Consider the following 21,961-nt stretch of genomic DNA (forward strand, 5'->3'; position numbering starts at 1 on the left):
GTCATGGCAGGTAGCACGTAAATATAAGTTTTCACAATTCTTTTGATGTTTCTCATTCATCTCTTCTGTTTTTTTTTGCTGTAATATTATTCAAAATTGATTAATTTGTTTATTTATATAGTTCAATGTTTGGAACATCTATAGGCTCAAAATTATGGGACTCATTTATGTGACATATGAGGATAGCAACGAGGAGGCCTAGTCGGCGACCGGATTGGGGGGATGCTAAGCCCCGAAAATACCTCAAGGTTGGATATATATATATATATATATATATATATATATATATATATATATATATATATATATATATATATATAATATATATATATATATATATATATATATATATATATATGTATATATATATATATATATATATATATATATATATATATATATATATATATAATATATATATATATATATATATATATATATATATATATATATATATATATATATATATATATATATATATATATATATATATATATATATGTCGTACCTAGTAGCCAGAACGCAATTCTCAGCCAACTATGCAAGGCCCGATTTGCCTAATAAGCCAAGTTTTACTGAATTATTATATTTTCTCTCATTTTTTTTATGAAATGATAAAGCTACCCATTTCATTATGTATGAGGTCAATTTTTTTTATTGGAGTTAAAATTAACATAGATATATGACCGAACCTAACCAACCCTACCTAACCTAACCTATCTTTATAGGTTAGGTTAGGTAGCCGAAAAAGTTAGGTTAGGTTAGGTTAGGTAGTCGAAAAACAATTAATTAATGAAAACTTGGCTTATTAGGCAAATCGGGCCTTGAATAGTAGGCTGAGAAGTGCGTTCTGGCTACTAGGTTCGACATATATATATATATATATATATATATATATATATATATATATATATATATATATATATATATATTAGTATATTTTGGTAGCAGTCTTTCCTGTAGACATATTTTATTAAATATGACCGAAAAAGTAAGATTAATAATTCTAACACGAATTTTCTCAATCTTTCGTACATTATGCTTCACTGTTGGAGGTAAATCAAAAATCACTTCTCCAAAATTCATTTTTATTTCTAGTCTGACGCGACACGGGCGCGTTTCGTAAAACTTATTACATTTTCAAAGACTTCACAAATACACAACTGATTAGAACTTGCGTTTCCCTGATTTTATATCTACATTTGAGTGAGGTGGGAAGGGTGATGTGGCATTACATTTGAGTAAGGTGGGAAGGATGATGTGGCATTAGAGGATATTAATAGGGTATTAAAAGTATCAACACAAGACAGAACACGAAACAATGGATATTGAATAGAAGTGTTTGTAGAAAGCCTATTGGTCCATATTTCTTGATGCTTCTATATTGGAGCGGAGTCTTGAGGTGGGTAGAATATAGTTGTGCAATAATTGGCTGTTGATTGCTGGTGTTGACTTCTTGATGTGTAGTGCCTCGCAAACGTCGAGCCGCCTGCTATCGCTGTATCTATCGATGATTTCTGTGTTGTTTACTAGGATTTCTCTGGCGATGGTTTGGTTATGGGAAGAGATTATATGTTCCTTAATGGAGCCCTGTTGTTTATGCATCGTTAAACGCCTAGAAAGAGATGTTGTTGTCTTGCCTATATACTGGGTTTTTTGGAGCTTACAGTCCCCAAGTGGGCATTTGAAGGCATAGACGACGTTAGTCTCTTTTAAAGCGTTCTGTTTCGTGTCTGGAGAGTTTCTCATGAGTAGGCTGGCCGTTTTTCTGGTTTTATAGTAAATCGTCAGTTGTATCCTCTGATTTTTGTCTGTAGGGATAACGTTTCTATTAACAATATCTTTCAGGACCCTTTCCTCTGTTTTATGAGCTGTGGAAAAGAAGTTCCTGTAAAATAGTCTAATAGGGGGTATAGGTGTTGTGTTAGTTGTCTCTTCGGAGGTTGCATGGCTTTTCACTTTCCTTCTTATGATGTCTTCGATGAAACCATTGGAGAAGCCGTTATTGACTAGAACCTGCCTTACCCTACAGAGTTCTTCGTACTGTACTTGTACTAAAGAGGCACCCTTCTTGAGCCCGGATGGGCACATGTATAAGCAAGTAGATGGGGTCGCTATGGGTTCTCCCCTAGGTGTCCTGTTTGCAAACTTCTACATGGGTACCATCGAGCAAAAAGTCTTAGTCGACATGAACTTGAAACCGGCCATATACTGCAGGTATGTTGACGACATTTTTACACAGGTACCTGATGTCAGACATCTGCAGGAGCTGAAGGAGGCATTTGAGCAGAGTTCCGTGCTGCGTTTCACTTACGAGACGGAAAAGGATGGGAAGCTGCCTTTTCTAGATGTAACAGTCATGGAAAAGGGCGGAGGTTTCCACACTGCAGTCTACACAAAGGAAACAAACATAGGAATGTGCCTAAATGCCAACAGCGACTGCCCTGACAGGTACAAGAGGAGTGTTGTTAACGCATACGTCGACCGTGCTCTCAGCCACAGCTCAGAATGGAAGCAAGTCGACGAAGAACTCTGTAGGGTAAGGCAGGTTCTAGTCAATAACGGCTTCTCCAATGGTTTCATCGAAGACATCATAAGAAGGAAAGTGAAAAGCCATGCAACCTCCGAAGAGACAACTAACACAACACCTATACCCCCTATTAGACTATTTTACAGGAACTTCTTTTCCACAGCTCATAAAACAGAGGAAAGGGTCCTGAAAGATATTGTTAATAGAAACGTTATCCCTACAGACAAAAATCAGAGGATACAACTGACGATTTACTATAAAACCAGAAAAACGGCCAGCCTACTCATGAGAAACTCTCCAGACACGAAACAGAACGCTTTAAAAGAGACTAACGTCGTCTATGCCTTCAAATGCCCACTTGGGGACTGTAAGCTCCAAAAAACCCAGTATATAGGCAAGACAACAACATCTCTTTCTAGGCGTTTAACGATGCATAAACAACAGGGCTCCATTAAGGAACATATAATCTCTTCCCATAACCAAACCATCGCCAGAGAAATCCTAGTAAACAACACAGAAATCATCGATAGATACAGCGATAGCAGGCGGCTCGACGTTTGCGAGGCACTACACATCAAGAAGTCAACACCAGCAATCAACAGCCAATTATTGCACAACTATATTCTACCCACCTCAAGACTCCGCTCCAATATAGAAGCATCAAGAAATATGGACCAATAGGCTTTCTACAAACACTTCTATTCAATATCCATTGTTTCGTGTTCTGTCTTGTGTTGATACTTTTAATACCCTATTAATATCCTCTAATGCCACATCATCCTTCCCACCTTACTCAAATGTAATGCCACATCACCCTTCCCACCTCACTCAAATGTAGATATAAAATCAGGGAAACGCAAGTTCTAATCAGTTGTGTATTTGTGAAGTCTTTGAAAATGTAATAAGTTTTACGAAACGCGCCCGTGTCGCGTCAGACTAGAAATAAAAATGAATTTTGGAGAAGTGATTTTTGATTTACCTCCAACAGTGAAGCATAATGTACGAAAGATTGAGAAAATTCGTGTTAGAATTATTAATCTTACTTTTTCGGTCATATTTAATAAAATATATATATATATATATATATATATATATATATATATATATATATATATATATATATATATATATATATATATATATATATACACACACAACCTTAGAACACTTTCCCACCAGGAGATTCGAACCCTAGCCAGCACAGAAGCCTTACAGCAACTGGCATAACTGTTATGCCTTTAACCCACTGCACCACAGCTCAAACCCTTAAAAGAGATGGTAATTTCGGAGTATAACCCCCCCCCCAAAGATCACCACCTCCCAAGGGCAGCTAGAGCATAGTGAGGGGCTACTCAGGTTCTTTCATCAAATTCCTGTTAATATGGGAAAACTCTATGTCTATGCCTAATGCACAACTTGCCTAAACATGCAAGAGAGATTATACAACCTTAGAACACTTTTCCACCAGGAGATTCGAACCCTAGCCAGCACAGAAGCCTTACAGCAACTGGCATAACTGGTACGCCTTTAACCCACTGCACCACAGCTCAGACCCTTAAAAGAGATGGTAATGTACATATATGTATATGTACATATACATATATATATATATATATATATATATATATATATATATATATATATATATATATATATATATATATGTATATATATATGTATATATATATATATATATATGAATGAAAACTCACACCCCATACAGTGACTCGAACTCTGGGGTGTGAGTTTTCATTCGCATATAGTCCTGGGGACCATTCAGGCTTGTTCGCATATATATATATATATATATATATATATATATATATATATATATATATATATATATATATATATATATACATATATATACATATATATATATATATATATATATATAGAGAGAGAGAGAGAGAGAGAGAGAGAGAGAGAGAGAGAGAGAGAGAGAGAGAGAGAGAAAGGAGCACCATCTATGGCTGGAAGAAGGGGACCCTTAGCCTTGGAGGAAACCACACATAATGCATTAGAGGAAATGTTTAGGTCCCCACTAATAGAGTTTCTGTGTGGTTTCCTTCTACCATCCCCTTCCTGTTTTTTGGCTTTATTATATATGCTTAATGGTTACAAGATATACATTGGTTGATACAAAGAGAGCTTAAAGGTTGTGGATCTCCTGAAGCTCCTCCGCTTCAGGACAGGAACCGAGGATGCAGCAGGCGTTTCTCCTCTGGATCGCCACACTGAGGCGCTAAAACAAAATCCTGGCTGATCTTGGATCTCTGGTGACGTCAATGAGCTTGGAGCCTAATTCCTTGAGAAATCCCAAGGCACTCTTGCCCCAGGGGCCATGCGTCTCAGACGCTATGGGAACAAAGGTGTATTGACCTTCCAATCGCCTGTATTTGACTGATTTTGCTATTTCCCTGTGGTTGGCCGCCCCACCTGCTTGATCAGCTCCGAGGTGTACATAGATGTCAGCCAGGGTGGATACACATGTGTAGTCCCACATCAACTGTTTGCCCGTTTTCCAGGAGTGTATGGTGATGCCATCAGGACGAAGTGCAGGGAAATCTGGGTTTTAGTCCCTTAAGATGAGAGGTTCTCTCACCGCTGGGCACTGAGCTGAGGCGAGGCTTCTCTTGATGATGTCATTGACCTCGTTGTGTCTTGCATGCCAGCCCTTTGTGCTTCTGCAATGCAACCAAGCAGTCCATATTCGTCTGCTTCCACCCTGTTGCAAATATACTTATATTCAGTGTGAATTGGGGCACCAAGATAGAGGGCCACTGCAACACGAAGGGATTCTGGATCTAGACGCGTGCCCATTGCTGACATGGGTACTGCCAGGAGGAAGTCTCCTGCATGGGAGGCAAGCACTACTCTGAGGCGGGCTTTCTCCTTGTCTGATGTTGCGGAGCTGAGCATGGCATCAGCTAATTTTTCTACTAGTGGGTGGTCCCAGCTGGACTGTTTATGTTTTTTGATGGTTCTATGATGGGTGCTGGGGCTGCAAGAGCATCCCACTGATTTAAACATTCAGTGAAAGCAGGATCGTGTATTCCTGCTGAATTACTTATGAGTTCAGGTAGAATATCTCTTACGAGATCATGCGATGCATGGGAGGAGGAAAGGAAGGCTGGTAGAACAATCTGGGAGGCTGTGCGGACACTAAGGTCGCCGAGTCTTACAGGGAGGGTTGCTTGCTCCCACTGAAAGTCTTCCAGTGGCAGGTTCAGGACTTTCACCAGCATGGACCTCAGAAGGGTGTCATAAACATTTAATTTAGGCCTGTTGTAGGATGGAGAACACCTCAGAAAGTAAATCAAATTAGGGAGAGATAGACGTCTTGTGAGGAGGAAGAGAGCATCGTGGGCATCAATCTTGTCAATCCTGTCCAGCATTCTCCTTAGATCAGTGATTTTTGCATCCAGGACCACCTCGATTGCTCGAGGGCCAATGGGGGCACCCAGGAGGGTACAGTCCAGTGGCTCGACAACGAGAATGTCTGGAAAAACATTTTATATTTGGCCAGTGATGTCTGGGTTACGGGAGATTAATTCACATTTGGATGCATTGAGAATGAGGCCCAAGGCTGCTCCTTGCTCCTGGATTTTCCTTATATCCTCCAAATTGATATCCGGGGTTCGGTCGAGAGTGCCATCATCCAGGTACCAGATATTTTGCTCACTTGTCAGACTATCAGTGACCTCTTTGATAGCTAAGCAGAAAAGGAGGGGGGGGGGGCTGAGGGGTCACCTTGTTGGACACCTTCACAGGAATCAATTTCATGTTCCCCAAAAAGAAGCTTAGAGTCCCCACTGAAGCACGATCGGATGAATGGGTAAAGGGGACGGAAATGGTTGTGTACAGTCCTGAGGACAGCGTCTCTTCTAACTTGATTGAAGGCGTTTTTATAGTCAAGCTTTACTAGTGCCTTCTGGTCTGGGAGGTCAGCAATGTAAGCCCGAGCTGAATGTGCTGCAGCTTCACAGCCTAGGAAGATTCCAAACCCGAGCTGATTAGGTTTCAGCAAGATGGCCGCTTCCTGGATGATAGATCTCACTGCAGCCTTAGCTACGAGGCGTCGGAGAGTGTTGCCAACGGCAATGGGCCTGATTCCACTATCCTTCTTCTTTAGAGCACAGAGTGCTGCTCCATAAAAGAGAGACCAGATGTCCTCAGGGATGCCGCCAGCCAAACAAATATTCGAGAATCTGGTAAGTTCCACTAAAAGGTCCTTTACGGTATCTCCAAGCACCGGGTTCAGCATTCGTTTGATGTGCTGGGGTCTTAGGCCTGTAAGAATAAGAATGATGATGTCTTATGATGTCTATACACATCATAAGAAGGAAGGTGAAACGCCATGCAACCTCTGAAGAGACAACTAACACAACACCTGTACCCCCTATTAGACTATTTTACAGGAACTTCTTTTCCACAGCTCATAAAACGGAGGAAAGGGTCCTGAAAGATATTGGTAATAGAAACGTTATCCCTACAGACAAAAATCAGAAGATACAATTGACCATTTACTATTAAACCAAGAAAACGGCTACCCCTACTCATGAGAAACTCTCCATACACAAAACAGAACGCTTTAAAAGAGACCAAGGTCGTCTATGCCTTCAAATGCCCACTTTGGGACTGTAAACCTCAAAGAATTCAGTATATAGGCAAGACAACAACATCTCTTTCCAGGTGATTAACGATGCATAAGCAACAGGGCTCCATTAAGGAACATATAATCTCTTCCCACAACCAGACCATCACCAGAGAAGTCTTAACAAAAAACACGGAAATCATCGATAGATACGGCGATAGCAGGCGGCTTGATATCTGCGAGGCACTACACATTAGGAAGTCGACACCAGCAATCAACAGCCAATTAATGCACAACTATATTCTACCCACTTCAAGACTCCGCACCAATATAGAAGCATCAAAAAATATGGGCCAATAGGCCCTTTGCAGTTACTTCCATTCTTCCCTTTAACTTACAAAGTATTATACCCATTGTTTCGTGTTCTGTCTTGTGTTGAAAGTTTGTTTTCACCTCATCCAAAACTGTTGTAACTTATCACCTCACCCAAATGCAGGTATAAAATCAAAGCTGTTTAAACTCTGTTAAGTGTTTGCAAGTTACAGTTGTGTGTGTGTAAACTAAAGTCTTTGAAAATGTAATAAGTTATTACGAAACGCGTTCAAGTGTCGCGTCAGACTAGAAATAAAAATGAATTTTGGAGAATTGATTTTTCAATTACCATCAACAGTGAAAAGAAATATAAGAAATAGTGAGAAAATTCGTGTTAGAATTATTAATCTTACTTTTTCAGTCATATTTAATAATATATGTTTACAAGAAAGACTGCTACCGAAATATACAAATAAATATATATATATATATTTCTTTTTATATATATATATATAAATATATATATATATATATATATATATATATATTAGTATATTTTGGTAGCAGTCTTTCCTGTAGACATATTTTATTAAATATGACCGAAAAAGTAAGATTAATAATTCTAACACGAATTTTCTCAATCTTTCGTACATTATGCTTCACTGTTGGAGGTAAATCAAAAATCACTTCTCCAAAATTCATTTTTATTTCTAGTCTGACGCGACACGGGCGCGTTTCGTAAAACTTATTACATTTTCAAAGACTTCACAAATACACAACTGATTAGAACTTGCATTTGAGTGATGTAGATATAAAATCACCTCACTCAAATGTAGATATAAAATCAGGGAAATGCAAGTTCTAATCAGTTGTGTATTTGTGAAGTCTTTGAAAATGTAATAAGTTTTACGAAACGCGCCCGTGTCGCGTCAGACTAGAAATAAAAATGAATTTTGGAGAAGTGATTTTTGATTTACCTCCAACAGTGAAGCATAATGTACGAAAGATTGAGAAAATTCGTGTTAGAATTATTAATCTTACTTTTTCGGTCATATTTAATAAAATATGTCTACAGGAAAGACTGCTACCAAAATATACTAATGTTAAAGTGCACGACCCAGCAGCAAGGAATCAAGCCTTCACGATAAAATATCGCCAGGATCTGATTCGTGATCAGATATACAAGGCAGAGAATGAAATCAAAGACAAAAAAACGCAACTACTTCATGCTACAAACGAGTGGAGAAATAGCAACATCGACCATAGTATCCGTACCCGCATTGAACAACACCTCGACATCCTCACAGACCAACATCACCTCAGCACTGAAACAAGGATTATCAAGAAACTAACAACATTATATGGAGGACCTATGGCAATTCCACGACCAAGAGATGGCTTCCTGAACCTTGCAGGAATTAACCTCACTGAGGACCAAGTCACTCTCCTAAATCTGGGCATAAACTGTCATGTTATGTCCAGACCGAGTGAAATGGCCCGGAAAGTGGAGTTGGAAATTCTGTTGGACGACATATTCGACCTCGAGACACAAAAGAAGGTCACTACCAAAGATACCTTACAAGCAGAACTTATTGCAGAAGGAGGAAAGAATCGAGGCAACTACAGAAGCACCATACTGTCCCCCGAGCTTAGAGCGGCAGCTAAAAGCCTTCGTGAGAACAAGGAGATAGTTGTCAGGAGAGGTGACAAGTCGCCAATATATGTCATTCTTAAAAAAGACGAATATCTGGCGAAAATGAACATCATACTCTCTGACCAAACTAAGTTCCAAAGGGTAACGAAGGACACTACAGCCGAATTAAAAGCAAAGGTCAACAAACTGATCGAAACTGTGAACGCCAAGAAATCCGGACTCCACCTGCCAAAGATCATTGGGGAATATAAACCTGGATATGCGTATGGAAATGTCAAGACGCACAAGCCTGGAAACCCACTTCGGCCAATCATTAGCCAGATACCCACACCCACGTACAGATTGGCAAAGCGACTCAACGGCCTGCTGACTCCTTATGTTCCTTGCGCCTTCAGCCTGAAGTCTCCAAAGGAATTTGTGGACTTACTGCGGGGCGCACGGGCCACAGGGATAAGAGCCTCGTTGGACGTAGAATCGCTGTTTACCAACGTACCTGTGGACGAGACAATCGGAATGATAGCCGACAGAGTGTATCGTGATCCAGCCTGTACTCCTCTTGACATGCCAGAAAGTATTCTGAGGAAACTACTCCAAGCTTGTACTAAAGAGGCACCCTTCTTGAGCCCGGATGGGCATATGTATAAGCAAGTAGATGGGGTCGCTATGGGTTCTCCCCTAGGTGTCCTGTTTGCAAACTTCTACATGGGTACCATCGAGCAAAAAGTCTTAGTCGACATGAACTTGAAACCGGCCATATACTGCAGGTATGTTGACGACATTTTTACACAGGTACCTGATGTCAGACATCTGCAGGAGCTGAAGGAGGCATTTGAGCAGAGTTCCGTGCTGCGTTTCACTTACGAGACGGAAAAGGATGGGAAGCTGCCTTTTCTAGATGTAACAGTCATGGAAAAGGGCGGAGGTTTCCACACTGCAGTCTACACAAAGGAAACAAACATAGGAATGTGCCTAAATGCCAACAGCGACTGCCCTGACAGGTACAAGAGGAGTGTTGTTAACGCATACGTCGACCGTGCTCTCAGCCACAGCTCAGAATGGAAGCAAGTCGACGAAGAACTCTGTAGGGTAAGGCAGGTTCTAGTCAATAACGGCTTCTCCAATGGTTTCATCGAAGACATCATAAGAAGGAAAGTGAAAAGCCATGCAACCTCCGAAGAGACAACTAACACAACACCTATACCCCCTATTAGACTATTTTACAGGAACTTCTTTTCCACAGCTCATAAAACAGAGGAAAGGGTCCTGAAAGATATTGTTAATAGAAACGTTATCCCTACAGACAAAAATCAGAGGATACAACTGACGATTTACTATAAAACCAGAAAAACGGCCAGCCTACTCATGAGAAACTCTCCAGACACGAAACAGAACGCTTTAAAAGAGACTAACGTCGTCTATGCCTTCAAATGCCCACTTGGGGACTGTAAGCTCCAAAAAACCCAGTATATAGGCAAGACAACAACATCTCTTTCTAGGCGTTTAACGATGCATAAACAACAGGGCTCCATTAAGGAACATATAATCTCTTCCCATAACCAAACCATCGCCAGAGAAATCCTAGTAAACAACACAGAAATCATCGATAGATACAGCGATAGCAGGCGGCTTGACGTTTGCGAGGCACTACACATCAAGAAGTCAACACCAGCAATCAACAGCCAATTATTGCACAACTATATTCTACCCACCTCAAGACTCCGCTCCAATATAGAAGCATCAAGAAATATGGACCAATAGGCTTTCTACAAACACTTCTATTCAATATCCATTGTTTCGTGTTCTGTCTTGTGTTGATACTTTTAATACCCTATTAATATCCTCTAATGCCACATCATCCTTCCCACCTCACTCAAATGTAATGCCACATCACCCTTCCCACCTCACTCAAATGTAGATATAAAATCAGGGAAATGCAAGTTCTAATCAGTTGTGTATTTGTGAAGTCTTTGAAAATGTAATAAGTTTTACGAAACGCGCCCGTGTCGCGTCAGACTAGAAATAAAAATGAATTTTGGAGAAGTGATTTTTGATTTACCTCCAACAGTGAAGCATAATGTACGAAAGAGTGAGAAAATTCGTGTTAGAATTATTAATCTTACTTTTTCGGTCATATTTAATAAAATATATATATATATATATATATATATATATATATATATATATATATATATATATATATATATATATATATATATATTTCTTTTTATATATATTTATATATAGCTTTCTTTTCCAGCGCCTCAGTGTGGCGATACAGAGGGGAAATGCGCACTGCATCCAGGGTTCCTGCCCGCCATCTGAGGAGCTGGAGGAACTCGACAACCTATGACAACCATCTTTGTAACCCATATGTAACTCCTTTTTTGTAACAAAGTTCAAATAAAGTAAATATATATGTGAAATATATATATATATATATATATATATATATATATATATATATATATATATATATATATATATATATATATATATATATATGTGTGTGTATATCACGAAAATAAACACGTGATTAAGAATGTGACAATGTCAGACCACGGAGGAAAAATGAAACAGGAAATTTCCTTAAGTACTTTCGTATATTAAATACATCTTCAGAAGGTCATTTTACAGATCGAGTGATGGGTATAAATAGGCAGGAGAGAGTGGTGAAGTAAGGTGAGGTACAATACTTGGACAACGCAGAAGGCCCATTGGCCCATCAGATGCACCCAATTCGCCCATCCGATGTAGCCCAATGGCCCATCTGATACAGCAGACATACAAGCATAATGCATAGGTAATTATAACATAAAGAGGTAAATATATACAATAAATTAGTGAGACAAATGTTTTTCAATGATTCTACTTAAATCGCCCTTTAGCTGATCTATTAGAAATGGATCTAAGTTATATAGACCACTGCTAATATTCAAATTACTTTCTTTGGTGATCTGTATCAAAGCGGATTCAATTATGTTTCTGTTATAGGTGCTTTTACAATTTGTTATAATAATTGTTATAATAATACATAATAATAATACAAAAAGTTATAATAATACATAATTGAATCCGCTTTGATACAGATCACCAAAGAAAGTAATTTGAATATTAGCAGTGGTCTATATAACTTAGATCCATTTCTAATAGATCAGCTAAAGGGCGATTTAAGTAGAATCATTGAAAAACATTTGTCTCACTAATTTATTGTATATATTTACCTCTTTATGTTATAATTACCTATGCATTATGCTTGTATGTCTGCTGTATCAGATGGGCCATTGGGCTACATCGGATGGGCGAATTGGGTGCATCTGATGGGCCAATGGGCCTTCTGCGTTGTCCAAGTATTGTACCTCACCTTACTTCACCACTCTCTCCTGCCTATTTATACCCATCACTCGATCTGTAAAATGACCTTCTGAAGATGTATTTAATATACGAAAGTACTTAAGGAAATTTCCTGTTTCATTTTTCCTCCGTGGTCTGACATTGTCATATATATATATATATATATATATATATATATATATATATATATATATATAGCTAGCATGAGCAGCACGAGCCTATATCAAGCACCTCCCAGAAAATAAGGCATTAATTAAATTAGACTTTATAAATGCCTTCAACCAGGTAAAAAGGGATGTGGTACTGGAAGCAGTTCGAACAAGCTTTCCTTCTCTACTCCCCTTCGTCTCAGCAGGGTACAGTAGGGAATCGACGCTGCTGTTTGGGGAACATGAAGTTGTTTTTGCAGAAGGTGTCCAGCAGGGAGACCCAGTTGCCCCTTTTCTTTTTTGCATGGCTGTTAAAGAGGTCACTAGCAGGTTGACCAGCGAAATTAACATCTGGTTCCTGGACGATGGCACCCTGGCAGGGACACAGGAGTCCCTGCTAGAAGATCTACAGCTGGTGAAATCTAAGGGAGAGGAGTTAGGACTCACCCTAAACACATTAAAGTGTGAAATCATCTCATCTAGCCAACCAACCATAGATGCAGTGCGAACCATATTGCCAGGAGCCCAAGTGATCGCTCCCACCGACAGTGTGCTGCTAGGGGCACCTCTGGGCTCGAGCGCCATTGAGGTAGTCCTCGAAGAAAAGCTGAACGACCTGAGGAGGATGGAGGGAGGGAAGAATAGGGGCTTTGGACGCCCACGATGCTTTGTACCTTCTCAGAAGGTGCCTGGCTTTGCCCAGACTGACCTATTTCCTAAGGTGTGCTCCCTCCTTCGACAGCCCAAAATTAACAGAATATGACACACTCCTAAGGTCAATAACCGTGAAAGTGTTAAACCTCTCCCTGCAAGATGACCAATGGGACCAATCAACGCCCCCAGTTAGACTCGGGGGAATAGGTATTCGCAAGGTGACACAGCATTGCCAGCATTCTTATCCTCGACCAGTGCAACAGGTGAATTAGTTAAGGAAATACTACCGGAACACCTTAGAGACTCCATTGGGATTCATGATCCCAAATTCGCGGAAGGAGGCGGTCAGTGGGACACTCTCGTCAACTCTCATCCCCGACCGACTTTTCCAAATGACTGCAAACAGTCCAAATGGGATAGCCCCATAGTGGAGAACATCGCCACATCATTGCTGGAGGCAGCTTCCAGGAAGGACAAAGCGCGTCTTCTAGCTGTGCAAACGACCCATGCAGGGGACTTCCTGTTGGCAGTCCCTAATTACGCCTTGGGCACCCGCCTGGACCATCGTACCCTAAGTATTGGTGTTGCTCTGCGCCTTGCCACCCCCATCTCCACCGAGCACCGGTGTATTTGCGGCCATGCACGGGCAGACCAATACGGCAGCAATGGTCTCATCTGTCGTAAGACACAGGGAAAGATTGCCAGACATGAAGCAGTCAATGACATCATCAAGAGAAGTTTGGCATCAGCTGGGTGCCCAGCACAAAGGGAACCTCAGTTGTGCAGACCTGACAACAGCCAAAAACGCCCAGATGAAGTCACCCTGCAGCCATGGAGGGAAGGTAAACAGGTCGTGTGGGACTACACGTGTGCATCCACATTGGCTGATACCTATCTACCTTACAGCGCAGCTGAGGGAGGCGGGGCGGCCACCTTCAGGGAGACCCAGAAAACTAACAAGTACAGGGACCTAGAACGTTGTTACAGGTTCGTGCCAATAGGCTCTGAGACTCTGGGCGCCTGGGGTAAATGTGCACTTACGTTCCTGAAGGAGCTGGGCGAGGAACTCATTGGGAAGACTAGAGACCCAAGAGCGGCCAGTTTTATGTTCCAGCGCCTCAGTGTCGCTGTTCAGAGGGGAAATGCGTGTTGTATCTTGGGTACGCACCAGACCCCCGAGGAGCTGGACGAGGTCTTCGAACACTGATTGATATATTGTTATATAAGTGTGTGTTTTCTGTAAACTGTAGCATTGCAATAAAATTAAATAAAAAAAATAATAGGGGTGGTAGGAGAGGAAAAGATTAAAGTATTCAGTGAGAATCCACAAGGTCTTCTCTGAACACTATTTATTTTCTTCTTCGAGGATGTGGGTCCCTTTAATTAAACCGGTGGTGGTACCCCTAAATATATATATATATATATGTATATATATATATATATATATATATATATATATATATATATATATATATATATATATATATAAATATATATATATATATATATATATATATATATATATATATATATATATATATATATATATATATATATATATATATATATATATGTCGTACCTAGTAGCCAGAACGCACTTCTCAGCCTACTATGCAAGGCCCGATTTGCCTAATAAGCCAAGTTTTCATGAATTAATTGTTTTTCGACTACCTAACCTACCTAACCTAACCTAACCTAACTTTTTCGGCCACCTAACCTAACCTAACCTATAAAGATAGGTTAGGTTAGGTTAGGTAGGGTTAGTTAGGTTCGGTCATATAACTACGTTAATTTTTAACTCCAATAAAAAAAATTGACCTCATACATAATGAAATGGGCAGCTTTATCATTTCCTAAGAAAAAAATTAGAGAAAATATATTAATTCAGGAAAACTTGGCTTATTAGGCAAATCGGGCCTTGCATAGTAGGCAGAGAAGTGCGTTCTGGCTACTAGGTACGACATATATATATATATATATATATATATATATATATATATATATATATATATATATATATATATATATATATATATATATATATATATATATATATATATATATATATATATATATAATATTTATGATCGATGTTCCCTTCGGGAATCTTATTCTTAAGTGCCTACCCCCTAAAGTGCACTTTAAAGTGCCTACCCCCTCGTGCTCAAATGTCGTATATACGTAAAATTGTTCCAGCTGTAATGCTGGATATATCGGGAGTTCCATTCGGAACTTTAGGATTAGGATACTTGAGCACCGGGGAGTATCTTTTAGGACTGAATTACCATTATCTAAACCAGCATTTTCGGAGATTAGAAACCATTGTTATGAGTTTGATCATTCGCTGCTGGAATCTGATTTTAAAATTCTGGACACTTAAAGGAGGTATATAAAGGAGCTGCGGCCTCTGTTAAATAGCAACCTTTCAGCTGTTCAATTGTACACTGTATAGTGCACAGTAGGCCCTGTAATTTGATTTATAGATCATTCTTGTAGTTTAATTTTATTATAATTTTGTTTAGTTTACCATGTCTTTGCCCTTTCTTACTTACTTCAAGTCTTGACATTGTACATTATTATAATCTTTTATTTAGGATACATAATACATTTTTTGGTATTTAATTTTATTTAATATTTGAGTTTTTATAAGGTTTTGGTTAGTACTTTATAATTGTCGTTTATTCTGTTTGCATTTTATATAAATTTTTTGTAGATTTGTAGTGATTATATGAATATTTGTTATAGTGTTTAGTGTCTATGTGCCAGGTATGAAGTTTCACTTCTGATCACTTCGCGTAAGTTTAATAGAATGGTTTGTTTTAGTAGTTATAATTCCTCTTGTAGTTTAATGGATTTCTAAATTAGCTTTTATATATGTGACAGTTAATAAGTTTTGTTTGTATTGATCACTTTAAGTGAGCTAAAGTGTTTTGTTTTTTAAGCATTTTCCTTTCTTTGATAGGCAATTATATTCAGTATGAGTTATTTGATTGTGATTTCTGTTTTTTCTTTTAGATCTGATGATGAATACGAGAAGTATTCGAAACGTTATGTATTTTAAAGTAAAGAATCTGAAACAAGATGTTCAGTATATCCCTGGTTTTCCTATTCATCTTATATATATATATATATATATATATATATATATATATATATATATATATATATATATATATATAAACATTTCTGTTTATTTACCTGTGCTACAACCCGAGCAGTCCAATTAGAAGTAACCTCAAATATGACAGCTCAATTGTTTCTGCAAACCATTTGTAGTCTGTACTGCACCATCACAACGCCAGTGCTAATTGAAATTCATACTACCACGAGCACCGTGGCACAGAGCATTTTACAAAAGGATAGTCGGTCTTCAAACGACATTTAAGAAAGGCTTTACACTGTTAAACCATTAACCTTAATGGATTCCAAACAGTGGTCACTGAGATCGAATTCTGATTTAACAACTGTTCGCTAACTTATATAACAGATAAGGTTTCACAGCATACATAAATAAGACCAGCTCATCTACTGTACGGTAGACCTCTACTTCCAGTACCCTCTCTTGGAGATGAAAAGATCAGAGGTCCCTCATGAGTAAGTTATAGTGAGTTAATGGTTATAAACATCTTTCTGACATTATCCAAATATGGATTAAAGTATGGACTGAAGAATATTTAACTTCCTTATTGGAACATCGTTATGGGGCTAACCTCCCATACAATATAGGAATGTGCCATTATGCTAAATGTGAATTCCCTGATATATACAAGTGGAGTGTTGTCAATGCCTTTGTCAACTACGCCCTCACACATAGCTATAGTTGGAAGCAGGTCAACAAGGAACTCGGTTGAGTAAGCCAGCTATTGATCAATAACGGATATGTCGATGAAATTATTAAAAGGAAGGTGAGCCGTCATGTGACTTCAGATGCAACAGACAACAGTACATCATCGGTTCCTACTATTAAAATATCCTACAGGAACTTATACTCCATGGAATTTAACTATAACAGAATTCTCTCATACAAATTTATTCCATTCCATGATAAATCTGAATTCTTTATGATCACTGTTCCCTAGCTCACTTCCTATTTCGATGTTATTAATTTGTGTTTCCATGGTAGTTAACACTAGGTCTAAAAAATTATTTTCCCGCAATGGTTCCATAATGTGTTGCTTAAGGAAGCAATAAACAATTAATTCCAGATAATCTTCTGCTTCGTTATTCTCTGATCTGTTAAGCCAGTTTATTCCACTAAAATTAAAATCACCCCATGACAAAAAAACTGTTTGACCGAGATTCTCTAGATATTTCATCCCATAGATGCTTTGTTTCCATTCTGTCTAGGTTTGGTGGCCTGTATATAACTCGTATTATAAGATTTTTATCTTTTTCGTTTAATTCTATGCAAATAGTTTGTGTGGCTCAGTTTTGATTCCCTCTTTGAAACAACATATCAAATTTTCCCTGGCATATGGCTACTCCCCCCCTTCCAATCTAATATATCTTTGTAAAATAGTTAAATTCCGTTTATTTGATATTCAGCTAATAGTTCTGTTTTCTATATTTATACACGTTTCGGTAAGTGCAATAATATCTATTGTTTCAGTGCAGACTGAAACATTTAAATCGCTTATTTTGTTTTTTAGACTCCTACTGTTCGTGTAATATACCTTAAGTGTATTGCTATTTTGAGGCCCTTCTCCTTCCCTGTTCATTTTGCAAATTCTTCCCTCCCCCCTCCCCCAACACATACTTTTATTGCCTTCTTTCTCCATATCAATTCCCATACCTTTAGTTTGTTTAGGTTTAAACCTTAGTTTAAACCCAAACAAACCCCTCCATTCACAGAGTCCAACGAGTTGGCAACAGCAACAACCCCAGTCCTAGATAAATGAACCCCATCCCGAGCATACTTATAATTCCTCCCAAAGAAGTGTTCCCAGTTATCAATGAATGATATTACATTTGATTTACAATATTTGTCCAGCCGAAAACTGACACCACGTGCCCTTGACAACCATTCATTTCCAACTCTCTTTCTTGGAAGAATGCCACATATGATTGGGATTCCTCCCTTGCTCCTAACTAATTCTATTGCTGTCTTAAACCTCTGTATCAGTGCCTCACTCCTAACTCGTCCTACATCATTTCCACTGGCACTAATATAAATAATGAGTTTGTTACCATTTCCAGCTATAATATCATCCATACTGTATACAATGTCCTCAATAAATAAACATACGGATGGGCAGATTACTGGGGAGCCCAAGGATTCCCTTGGGCTCCCCAATAATCGGCTCCCTCAAGCACCGACTCCTCCGCCCCACACAGAGAACACTGGGTAGCAAAAGCAAAAACTCGGCCTCCAATTAAATTGAAAAAGTTATCCTGTGCCCTCTGGCAGAGCAGAAGCCAGGCGCCCACTATGGCTGAGGGCATACCAAGAGCTCACCAAGACCCGCAAACTCCCGTCACATCTCTGCCAAGCAGGCGCTAGACACCGTCACCACGCCCAAAGAACCTGCCAGAAAACCTTCAGAATCTATAAACTATCCTGTGACCCAAGGCGATATGTGCCCCATGCGTCATAAGAATCTGGACCGTTGAATAGGTACGCCAAACTGCAATATCAAAACTCAAAATAGTGAAACAGAACATGAGCTAGCGGCCCCTCAAGAGGAGCAGTGAGGGCCGCTGACGTCCGCTCCAGACCAGCGGTCCGCTCACCGTCAAGGTTGAACCAGGAGTCCTCTGGTTACTATAGAGGGGTTTTTGCAACAAAATAAGGAAGTGGATATAATTTTCGACATGATTTATGTGTTATGTTATATTGATATAAAGTAAATATTTATAGTGTATTGCCAGTAAATGAATTTTCCAATTAGTGAATTAACTTAAATTCTTTTAGGCTAGACTATCTCATAATCACTGTTTGAAATGATTTGGATGACGTGCAGGGTAACGAACCGGTGCCTCGCTGCCCATGATTAAATTTTATCTTCATAAATGTAAATGTGAGGCTTCTCGACATATATCCATGTGCAGGAGCAGGATACCTGAAATAATTTCTTCCTTAACAGAGGATTGCGGGACGGAATCTACTCTATTATACCAAGTTATGTGCACTTGGGTTTTTATTTGTATACTCATTTTAAGTAGTAGTATATCTCCTAGTGTATTTCCGGTCTGTTGAACAAATTATTTTATTTAATTCTGTATATTTATAATAGTTTAATTCGTAATTAGTCAGAATTTCACTTGAGACATACTTATTTATATTCTGTGTTAAGAATTTGATCAGGGAAGAGAGTTGAGAAGTAAACCCCCACCAATTCTACTACGACGCTGAAGACGTCAACATTGCCCGCCAGGGTCAACACAACCGACGATTCAGCCTAGCACCGACGGGACTCTTCTCACATACACTTTAACAATAGGAAAGGAAGTTTAACAACTTAATAAAGAGATACCGATGGTCTAGGTCAGGGGTCTCCAAACTATGGCCCGCGGGCCACATCCGGCCCGCCACATAATTTCATCCGGCCCTCCAAACAAATCCCTGTGTGGTGGCCTTGAAAAAATAATTATCGTACGAATGGCATCGCAGAATTATTCAAAGCTGGGGCTGCTGACTGGTGGCGCTCAACCCGAGTCAGTTTTCCTCTCTCTCGATAGTGTGACGCACAGATACTAATACTGGTAGGTATGTGTTGTGCATTACAACCAATCAGTTGTGTATAACTGTATATTGTGGGGATGGAGGGCGAGTGGGGCTTCGCTGCTTCCGTTTCAGGGAGCACAAACACTGTACAATATTCTTTTCTCTGTACTTTGACAATGCCTTTATCTTAGTTATACAAAATAGCAATAATACTATTGTAGCCAAAAATATTGCATGTTTAAAATAGTTAAAATGGTAACCATTAAGTTTATCAACAAAAGCTGTTGCCATAATATTTACCACTTTATAATAATATGCTATGCTTTTTAATACCACATACAAGCTGTTTTTTTCCTGTAGAATTTATTTCATTTATTTTACCCTTATGTTTTCAGATATGGAAAAGATAAAGAAAAGAAAAGTGGACATTGAGTGCCGTCGGTTCAATGACGAATGGAAGATAAAGTACTTTTTTGTGATTGCAAATGATAAAGCTTTATGCATAATATGTAGAGACAGTGGTGCTGTTCTGAAGGAATACAATATTCGTCGGCACTATGAATCTAAACATGGCTCAAGTTATTCTCACATCACAGGAGCAGAACGCACTAAAAAGTTTGAATCATTTCAGCACAGTCTGCATTCTCAACAAGCTGTTTTCAGTAAGAAAAAATCTGAAAATGAAACTTCAACTAGAGCCAGTTACAAAGTTGCCTATGTGTTGGCTAAAAAAGGAAAACCTTTCACTGATGGTAGTATCATAAAAGAGTGTATAGTGGAAGCAGCAGGAGAGGTATGTCCAGAAAAAGTAAACCTCTTCAAAATGATAAGTCTTGGGTCAAATACTGTTGCTCGTAGAATTGAAGATTTAGGAGGCGACATAATTCGGCAAATAAAGGAAAAAAACAAAAAGATTTTGTTGGTATTCTCTTGCGTTGGATGAATCAACTGATGTGTGTGATACTTCTCAGCTCTTAGTATTCATTCGTGGTGTTGATAGTGAATTTAATGTGAGCCAAGAATTAGCATCAGTTCACAGCATACACACCACAACAACTGGAGAGGACATTTTCAATGAAGTAAAACTATGACAGAATATAACCTGGAATGGAAACAAGTGCAGTGTGTGACAATTGATGGAGGAAAGAATATGTCTGGGACAAAGAAGGGTTTGGTTGGGCAAATTACAACAGCTTGTGAGGTTGGAGGATTCTCAAAACCCATTTTTCTGCATTGCCTTATCCATCAACAAGCATTGTGCCTAAAATATGTTGATATGTCTCGTGTCATGAAACCTGTTGTTTCTGTGGTTAATTTCATTAGATCTCATGCACTCAACCATCGCCAGTTCCGTGATTTCTTGAAAGAAATTGATGCGGAGTTTGTTAACTTGCCTTATTATACAGCAGTTAGATGGCTTAGTTGTGGAAAGGTTTTGCTGCATTTCTTTGAGCTCAGATTAGAAATTAATTTATTTCTCACAGAGAAAAATAACCCTCAGCCATTATTATCAGAATGTGAATGGATTTGGAAATTGGCATTTTTTGCAGATATGACAGGTCATATGAATAACTTGAATCTGAAATTGCAAGGCAAAACAAATTTGATCAGTGACTACTTTGTTCATGTCAAGGCATTCAGAGCAAAACTTGCGCTACTTGAAGGCCAGGTGAAGGTTAAGAATTTTGCTCATTTTCCATGTTGTGAAAAATTTCATGCAGAAAGTAAAGTTGAATTTCCTTTTTCATTTGCAAATGAAATAATTTTAGATTTGAAAAAACAGTTTCAGAAGCGATTTGCTGACCTTGATGCCAAAGCAAATGAAATCAGGCTCTTTCATAATCCATTTGACTGCAATGCTGAAAATCTTCCAACTCAATTTCAAATGGAAATTATTGATCTCCAGGCAGATGACAGACTGAAAGATAAGTATAGAGAAGGAAATCTGATTGAGTTTTATAAATGCTTGCAGCCAGATCAGTTTCCAAATTTGATAAAGTTTGCTTGTAGTTTTGTGTCCATTTTTGGTTCAACATACTTGTGTGAACAA

General features: G+C 38.7%; 1 protein-coding gene across 5 annotated transcripts in view; it reads right to left on the reverse strand.

The window, feature by feature from the left end:
* LOC123774144 (uncharacterized) overlaps window positions 1-21,961 on the reverse strand; it is a 270,075-nt gene that overhangs the window by 156,968 nt on the left and 91,146 nt on the right. The gene's annotated exons all lie outside the window — the stretch shown is intronic.

Source organism: Procambarus clarkii, chromosome 73 (genome assembly GCF_040958095.1).
Source record: "Procambarus clarkii isolate CNS0578487 chromosome 73, FALCON_Pclarkii_2.0, whole genome shotgun sequence".
NCBI lineage: Eukaryota > Metazoa > Arthropoda > Malacostraca > Decapoda > Cambaridae > Procambarus > Procambarus clarkii.